This window comes from Lynx canadensis, chromosome F2 (genome assembly GCF_007474595.2).
Source record: "Lynx canadensis isolate LIC74 chromosome F2, mLynCan4.pri.v2, whole genome shotgun sequence".
NCBI classification, from domain to species: Eukaryota; Metazoa; Chordata; class Mammalia; order Carnivora; family Felidae; genus Lynx; species Lynx canadensis.
In genome coordinates this window covers 73,593,896-73,602,624 of record NC_044320.2, presented here as the reverse complement: position 1 = coordinate 73,602,624, position 8,729 = coordinate 73,593,896, and the positions used below count along the sequence as shown (strand labels likewise).

The 8,729-nt window shown below is 46.7% G+C and overlaps 1 protein-coding gene across 6 annotated transcripts in view; it reads left to right on the top strand.

Annotated features, from left to right (window-relative positions):
* FAM110B (family with sequence similarity 110 member B) overlaps positions 1–8,729 on the top strand; it is a 145,161-nt gene that overhangs the window by 54,097 nt on the left and 82,335 nt on the right. Inside the window, exon 1 of one of the 6 annotated variants that reach the window (XM_030303702.1) lies at positions 7,272–7,351. The exons of the other annotated variants lie outside the window; for them this stretch is intronic. The gene's annotated coding sequence lies outside the window, so the exon portion shown is untranslated. Of the gene's footprint in view, positions 1–7,271; positions 7,352–8,729 lie in introns of those variants that run through there. 6 annotated transcript variants of the gene reach the window in all.

Here is an 8,729-nt window from a genome sequence, read left to right as displayed (position 1 = left end):
GCTGAATATTTATATTTTAATAAGTATTTACTCATAGGAAAAGCAATAGGCAAACAGCCTCTGATGCTTACTTTTTCTTATAATATGTGGCTGTCACATGTACCTTAGCATTCCCTAGAATTAGTCAATAGGCACTTACAAAGGATACTGCATAGAGTAGATAGTCAATTACTATTTTGATGAATAAAAGACGGACACTCTCCCTAATATACATCATAGGAACCTAAACAAGCCATAACAATGATGTCGCTTTTATTGATGTTAGCATTAGCCTGTTGCAGCAGGGCTGATTTCTATTTTAACATTTCTGAGAAGTATTGCTTTTTTTTGCACGCAATACTTTAGAATAGTCACTCTCATTAAAGATGTATGCGTCCTGCTTGGCCTCAGATTTCATGGCCTTCATTTCATAGGAAGGATAGAGATTTCCTTCAGTGCTTCTTATGCTTTTCTTTCTTTTCCACTTGTTGGTTACACATTCATGCTCCTGAGGATAGTTGGCTAATCCTGGGAGGTGCTTTTAGGGTAGTGTCATTTTTATGTGAACAGAGGCTGGCTTAGAAGAAAGCGTATTCGTTTTTCTGTGTCTGGTAACAGATCTCCACAGGCAGCCATTTGTTACCTCACAGTTGAGTTGCTCCCCAGTCTGTCATGGCTCAACTGGGTCCTCTGCTTACAGTCTCACACTCAGGGTGTTGGTCGGACTGTATTCTCGGTTGAGACTGTGGGGAAAATTCAGTTTCTAAGCTCATTCATGTTTTTGGCAGGATGGAGGTCCCTGTATCCTGGCTATCAGCCAAGGGTGCCCTCAGTTCCTAGAAATTTCTGGAAACTACTGGCAGTTCCTTGCCCTGGGCCTTCTCAGGTGCCCTCTGACTGACCCTAGCAGAATCTCTCATCAAATACCTCTCACTTCTGAGCTCTTTGGTTTCTCTCCTGTGACCAGCCAGAGAAACCTCTCTGCTTCCAAAGGATCTATGAGATCAGGTGAGGTCCCTCCAGATAATCTCACCATCTTAAGGTTAATGCACCATATGGCATACCTAAGCATAGTAAAATCCATTATATTTACTGTCCTAGGACCATGCAGGGTGTGTACCGGGTTGGGAATTCCTGGGGACCATGTTAGAATTCTGCCTCCATAAAAAGTTCAGTTAAGATACTTGGGAAAGACCAAATTTACCTTCATACTTATACTTTGAGATCCTGAAGACTGTGTTTCATGGGCTCTCTCTTTTTCAACCTTACTATATTTCTAAGAGAGAAGTAGTCCTTCATATAAAGGGATGTTTTTACAGTCAGGAGGGCATAGGGTTGAATGTTTGTGGTTTTCATTTATTGATCTGTATTGTTTCAGACAGTCACTCCAGGGCCAGGGGTGGCCAGATGTGAGGACGGGAGTCAAGTGAGCAGAGTCTGCAATTAACATGGAAACCAAATTGACCCGAGTTTGGGCTTCATCCAGGAGAAGAACTTGACAAGTGAGGCCATGGGGAAGGCAGTGAACTTGACAAGCCAGGCCATAGAGAGCCTCCCTCAGTTCAAGAACAGAGAAATGACTTGCCAGAATCACTGTTTTTTGGCAGATTAACCTGGAAACTGTATTATGGTTAGAGGGGAGAAGCCAGAAGCAGAAACTAGCCAGAAATTCAGAAGTGAATGTTTATTTATCCGTGGCAAGGGAGATTCAGGAATTAATTATGTTTCTTGAGTTACCTTAATAGCAATAGTGCTAGTAGAATAAACATGAGTGGGGGAGCTTAAACCAGATAAACGAGAAAATCAGACTGCTTTTTGTGAGTTGTGATCACCTGAATAGCATCAGTCAGTTTTAGTGGAGACCGTGGATAAGTGGTTCTCAGGCCTCGTATCAGGTAAGTGATCAGTTTGTTGTTAACTTACCCGCCTTTGCAGTTGGGTTTATACGTATTGTTTTAGGTGCATATACATTTTTCTTATCGTCCAAACAGCTTTGCTAACCAGAGACACATGGGGTAAAATGGATACCCAATGTGTGTTTTACAGGGAGTTGTATTTCACATTTATAGCACTTGGCTTTGCCTGTTCCCCTACCCCTGGCAAAAAGTAACACTCCTTTAAATGAGATGGGTAATGGTTCCTTAACATTTATTACTGCAGTGACAGGTTGTTGCTTCTGAATACCGTACTTCTCTGTTTAAATCACATACTCCTGGTTTTCTTGGAGTCAGTATTCCAAAGGAGTTTGGCTTTTACTTCCTATTCCCTCCATGCATTTTTTTGACTGAAAGATTCTTAAGATTAGAAACAAACAAACAAACATAGAAGTCCTCCCTGGGCCTGGGAACCAGACCGTGAACATATCCGTTTGCACGGAAGTATAAAACTGCTGGTTTTGCAAATATTCAGCGTGGAGTTCTCACCGCACAGTTGGCTGATAAAACTCTAGATAAACTAAAACTACAGAGCTTTTGTAGCCTGAGAAGGAGAACACATAGCTTCATCTTTGTGACCAAAACTGGCAATGCAACTATGGTAAAAAGAGGGCATAGTGATCTGTAGGTTAGCGATGGGATCGGAGACATTGAGATGCTGAGGGTTTTAGAGGAAACCTATGTAATAAATCACTTGTTCACTCAATAAATATTAAAATTTTTTTTAACATTTATTTATTTTTGAGACAGAGAGAGACAGAGCATGAAAGGGGGGAGGGGCAGAGAGAGAGGGAGACACAGAACCCGAAACAGGCTCCAGGCTCTGAGCAGTCAGCACAGAGCCCGACGCGGGGCTCAAGCTCACGGAGCACGAGATCATGACCTGAGCTGAAGTCGGATGCTTAACCGACTGAGCCACCCAGGCGCCCCACACTCAATAAATATTTATTGCTAACCTGCCCCAAGCCTGTTCTTCGACAGCTGGGGCTAGAGTAGTAAACAAAAAGAGGCAGTAAGTTCTGCCCTTGGGGGGCTTATATTTCGGTGAAATGAAGTAGACGTACGGAAGATAAATATACGAAATATTTGGGACTTCGAATGGGCAGAAGTACCACACGGGAAACTAAAGGGCGGGGGGATAGATATGTGTTGTAGGAGAGGGCAATTTTAGAGGCTGTAGTAGGCAGGACTCTGTACTGGGTGGCGGGGCCAGCGGAGTGTGGAGCGGGTGATGAGTGTCACTACCGTGATGCATTACTGGATGACGTTATGTAAGACTCCATCTTAGCAGACTGGGCTAGAGTTTCTCCTGCTGGTCGTGGAGAAGTGAGCCGTGGGAAGGCCACGTGGCAGGAGACCGGGAGCGACCTCTCGGAGACGAGAATGGCCCCAGCTCGCAGCCCCCAGGAAACCCGGGACCTCAGTCCGCCAGCCCCCGGGGACTGAATTTTGCCAACAGCCACAAGAACTCAAAGGGGGGCACCTCTATTGCAGCCTTGTGTGACTTTGAGCCGAGGACTCTGCTATGGGCCTTGACGGGAACAGTGAGATGCTCACTGGGTGTTGTTTTAAGCCAGAGAGTTTGGGGTAGCTGGTTACACAGCAGCAGAGACCTGAGGCAGACAGAGAGCCAAGGAAGGCCTGACTGCAGCCGGTGGGGGGGGGGGGGGGGGGGGGGGCATGTATTTGAGTCAAGCCTGTACCTGAGAGAGTACATGCAACTTTCTGTGGGAAAGGGCCCAGGCAGTGGGAGTGGCCAGGAGAGCATCATTTATGGGGTGGAAGGGAGCCCCATGCTATCAGAAGTAAGGTCAGAGAGGGGCGCCTGGGTGGCTCAGTCGGCTAAGCGTCTGACTTCAGCTCAGGTCACGATCTCGCGGTCCGTGAGTTCGAGCCCCGCGTCGGGCTCTGTGCTGACAGCTCAGAGCCTGGAGCCTGTTTCGGATTCTGTGTCTCCCTCTCTCTCTGGCCCTCCCCTGTTCATGCTCTGTCTCTCTCTGTCTCAAAAATAAATAAACGTTAAAAAAAAATTTTAAAAAAAAGTCAGGTTCTGGAAATATTTTGAAATCGAGTGTATGGGATTTAAGATGCATAGTGTGATAGAGGAGAATAAAGGATGACTCCAGGGTTTCTCACTAAAACACCTGGAAGGAAGGTGCTGCCATTGAAGATGATGGGGACAGGATCGTGGGGCCTCGTACACTCGAGCTGCTGCTGATGTGCAAAGGGAGACAGTGAATTGCTGCTGGGTGTACCAGTCTGGAGTTCAGGAGAGAAGACAGGGAAGTAGTTAGCACATGTACGGGACCTAAGGCCATGAGGACCCTAAGACCGTCACTGTAGACGGGCAAGAAAGAGATTTAAGACCGAAACATTGGCGCGCCAGTGGAATATCTTCAATTATTTTATCTCAGGGATGAAATGTTGTTCTCTTCCTCTCCAGAATGTCAGCTCACTTTTTCTGTTTGCTTTCAATATATGGTATTACCTGCTGGACCCTGGTGGGAAGATTCCAGCACGAACTAGGAGCAGATCTCTTCCTCCTGAGGGCAAATAGATGGGTGAGCCTAGAGCCTCCTAGCCCCAGTTTCACAAGAGCAGGCAAAGCATTTATATATCCTACCCTGACCTCAGCTTCATTACCAAAGAACAGATAAGCAGTCAGTGTGGCTTTTCAAGATGGGGTTTGCAGAAGGCCCGTGGCTCGCTCGTATAGTTTGCTGTATTTCTTCAGTTAGACACAACTCAACCGATAGACAAGAATGGGAAGCACCCTCTGGGGATTTAGTAGATCGGGAAAGATCAGAACTCCAAAAAGCAGGGCAGTTGGGAGGAGGTGAGAGAGCAGTCCCTGGACCCCTGTGAAACCTGCCTTTATCAAGAGCCCTGGGGCTGGTGTATGTAGCCCAAGCCTCGTCGTGGTTGGTGGGTGTAGGGAGAGGCATGACCCTCACAAGCAAAAGAGCCTACCTGTGGATACATCTGTGTTTATGTAAGTAATCCCTTTAGTTTGTAAATTTCTCTATAAGGCTAGTTACATATTTATTCACAAGTCTAACAAATGAACAGTTATTTCATTGTACTTTCTCTCTCTCTTTTTTTTTTCTCTTTCTCCATTTTCCATCATCATATCAGGTGGGTCATTTAATCTAGTATTGAATTGCTACATTATCAAAGGTAGTACCTTTTTTAAAATAGAGTCACCCAGGTGGTGATATAAAATCTTTGGGAGCTGACACGGTTATTCATACCCCTCTCTTGCTCCAGAAAGGGCTTGAGCAGCAAACCTGAAGAGTTTGGGTTTCAACTGGTTGGCCCTTCTGGAATGAGGACACCATGCTGGCCTTGTCACCTGGGACAGTGAGCAGTGGGGTCAAAGGGCAGCAGTGCTGGATGGTATGCACCCTGATTTATGGTGTTAGCCTGCCTGTCCTTTTCCACCTGCCCGGAGCATTTGCTTAGACCCGACCGCAGAGCACAGGATCTTTGTTCCCTCTGACTTCATTTGCAGAAAGCTCACCCTTCTCCCACCTCTGTGTGGCATCTCCCCCCCCCCCCCCCATTTCGGGTTATATTCCTTTTTGGCATTTAAATACTTACCATGCCCATTCTAAGGGTTTCACTTCAATTAATTTTCCTTAAACCTGTGAACACGAATTCTTTTGTGTCATTTGAGAAGAAGACATCATGCTTTTCCCCACTCCCTTAGTGTCGTGTATGCTTTCAAAGAATGGCATTTTCAGTGCCCTTTTCAAGTTGAGTGAATCAATTGTGCTCTTAAGTAACAGCAGTGACTTTTTTTTAAAGATGCTTTGGGCCTGTGGAGATCCAATCCTGGTCAAGTGAAGCCTTCCTTTGTAAGAACCCTTTCCTCTGGCCATCTTGAGTCACGCATAGGACGTGCTGTTTCCAGCTGGGATCAGCACTGACACCGGCTAATATGCTGTGTGCAAGAAAGCATAAACACCCTCAAGTCTTCTGCTTCTTGATAAAAATTAGCAACTTCCAGAAACTCAAGAAACATTTGCTACATCTAACATTATATACTTGGATGCAAAACATTGCTTGCGTATAGTCCTTTTTTTGCTCTGAAGCGTCAGTTTCCGATATAAAAGACCAGATTCCCCTCTGTTTTTAGTCTGGTCTGGAACAGAGGTTGACAAATGATGGTTCATGGGCCAAATCTAGCCCACTGTCAGGTTTGGTAAATAAAGTTTTATTGGAACACAGCCATGATCATCTGTGTATGTGTTGACTGCAGCTGCTCCGTGCGGTAGTAACACAGGTGAGAAGTCATGGCAGAGACTTGTGGAGCCTAAAATACTCACTATCTGGCCCTTTACCGAAACGTTTGCCAACTGTGGTCTGAAATCTATAACTTTTTTTAAACTAAATATTTTCGGCCATAACCCAATTTTGGAATCATCGCTATTTCCATCTTTTTAAAATTGTCAGGGAGAGGGGCGCCTGGGTGGCGCAGTCGGTTAAGCGTCCGACTTCAGCCAGGTCACGATCTCGCGGTCCGGGAGTTCGAGCCCCGCGTCAGGCTCTGGGCTGATGGCTCGGAGCCTGGAGCCTGTTTCCGATTCTGTGTCTCCCTCTCTCTCTGCCCCTCCCCCGTTCATGCTCTGTCTCTCTCTGTCCCAAAAATAAATAAAAAACGTTGAAAAAAAAAAAATTTAAAATTGTCAGGGAGAGTCCATTGAGAAAACAGCCAGTGGTTTAAAATACATCAAAATTCAGCGTTGTTTGGTTGTCTAATACCACTTCCCATTTTCACAGGTTATCAAAATTTGTTTAACTTAGGAAGCATAACGTGTGGCAATGTAAAATGAAAAGCATCTCAGGTCACGCTGAAAGAGAACGTTGGCATTTCTACAGAACCTAAGTATTAGGTTACATTTTCACAGGGCTTGATAACATTTAGAACTAAAATCTTCACGAAGGCATAATTCACACGTCTCTGGAGGTCTCCCTCGTAAGCCACCCAGTTTGACATGTTTATAGCCTAATGGGAAGGCTGGATTTCCTTGGACTAAAATCAAATGAGAGGCTAGTTTGCATAGGTTTCTTTGTGTGTGCACACGTCTGGGAAGACTTCAGTGCTTTTCTGGTACGTTAATTACATTTTCATAGTAATGCACGGCTTCTTTGAACTGCCGTTTCCTTTTCCATAGGCGGTTAATGTGTTCCATAGGTGCCATAGGTGGTTAATGTGTGTTCCAGCATGATAAGGACAGATGATCCCCTCTTTCCCGGTGCCCTTGCCATCCCCGTCACCGGAGCAGTTGCAGGGTACTGTCCTACGACCCGGACCCGAAGAGAACATCCTCTCCACGGCAGTCTTGGGCTCTGAGGGCTAACACAGGACACAGAGCTCCGAGCGAAGTCTGTGCTTTCAGTGGGAACGATCTGCCTTTCTTTCCCATCCGGAGCTGGTAAATGAGGGCGACAGAGGGGCTGTGTTAAATGTGGCGAAATCTAATTACCGCTTGATTTATAGCCACATCCACACTATAGCTGAGGGGCGAGTTCCCTGCCATGAAACACACTCCGCCGGTTATGGGCTGGCTAAAGGGCTCTGCTGTCCTCCGCCGGCCCCTGCAGTAGGGCTGCTCTCCTTGGCGAGGACACCGGGCTGGCTTACAGGTCCACAGCCTGGACGACCTCATGCCAGGGCCCCTCAGGCACATGATGCTGGCATGGGTGAGGTCCTGCTGGGCTCGCTGGACACACACACACACACACACACACACACACACGCACACACACGCACACACACGCACACACACACACACAATGCACATTGAGACAGCTCCGTGCAACGTTTTTGGCAAGGCTGCTCTTGTCCATTTCCAGGGCACTGGGAACTGAAACTAGCTTATTTTCCTAAAGAATAGAACCGGAGGCCCTGCCCTCTTCCTCATTCTTGTTTCTCGTGCTGTTGTGCCTCAAGCTTGAGGACCCGCATTTTCCAAAGTGGAATGCTTTCCATCGAGAGACCCCCTTTTGTGACCTGCCCTGCCCCCCCCACCTTCCCGGTCACCTGCAGAAGCCCCTGCGAAGGCTCAGGAGCTCAGAGGCAATCGTGTGGCTTCATGGTTGCAAAGGCGCCTGTCAGGGTCCCCTGCCAGGGCGCCCCTGATTCGACCAGCCCCTGCTGGTAGCCTTGAGGTCACAGACCTCTCGGTTCTTGAACTGTGGAGTGGTGACAATAGTTAGTATCTGCCTCACAGAGTCATTGCGAGGATTGAGCGATTAATGGGTTCGCCCATGGGGCCAGGTACGCAGACGGTATTCAGTGAAGGGTAGCTGTTCCTGGGCCGGAACTTCACGGCAGACTAGCCTCAGTCCTGTGTTCTCTTGTTTCTTCTTTTCACCCGCCCTCACAGGTGGGCAGCTTGCATTGCTTTGAATTTCAGACGCATTGTCACTGGGGACAGGAGCTTTATCACTGATACGTTTTAGCATCGTCTGCGTGCAGCTTGACTTTTTTTTTTTAATTTTCTGTAGACAGTGCACCCCCTTATTAGCTTAAGGGGGCCAGCACCCCTCCCCTCTCAAAGCTGTGAAATAGCTATCCACACAACTTTCTCTCTAAGCGAAAACTGCGTCTTAAAGAAATTAAGTAATTTTACCTACCTTCCGGTAACCAGTAAGGAATAGAACAGATAATTCGAGCCCAAGACCGTCGTAAAGCCTCCTCTGGCCTCAAGATGCTTCGCCATGAGCTCATTTCTGTGACACACAAGTCAGAGAAAATGGCAAGTGGGTACAGTCTTTTCATATCAAATATGTTTTGATTTCTTCCAGAAA